The sequence below is a fragment of the Prunus dulcis genome, chromosome 4 (genome assembly GCF_902201215.1).
Source record: "Prunus dulcis chromosome 4, ALMONDv2, whole genome shotgun sequence".
NCBI lineage: Eukaryota > Viridiplantae > Streptophyta > Magnoliopsida > Rosales > Rosaceae > Prunus > Prunus dulcis.
Window position 1 is genome coordinate 23,625,646 of NC_047653.1, and position 261 is coordinate 23,625,906.

Genomic DNA, 261 nt, shown 5'->3' on the forward strand with positions numbered 1-261 from the left:
TAAATAAAACAACGTCGAAAAAAAATAAAAACAGACGTGTTTAGTCTGCATAAGTTTTAAAAAATAGTCGAGGAGGAGAATAGACGACCAACACAAACAAATCACCGTCGTTAAAAAGGAAAAATATGACAAATATTAGAAGAACAAGGCCGCAAGATAGACATACAATGACGATAACTAAAACACTACGCCGTTAAATATAATTTTCACGACAAGAAGAAATATGACATTTTTAAATACATGAGAAGACGACGTTATTGA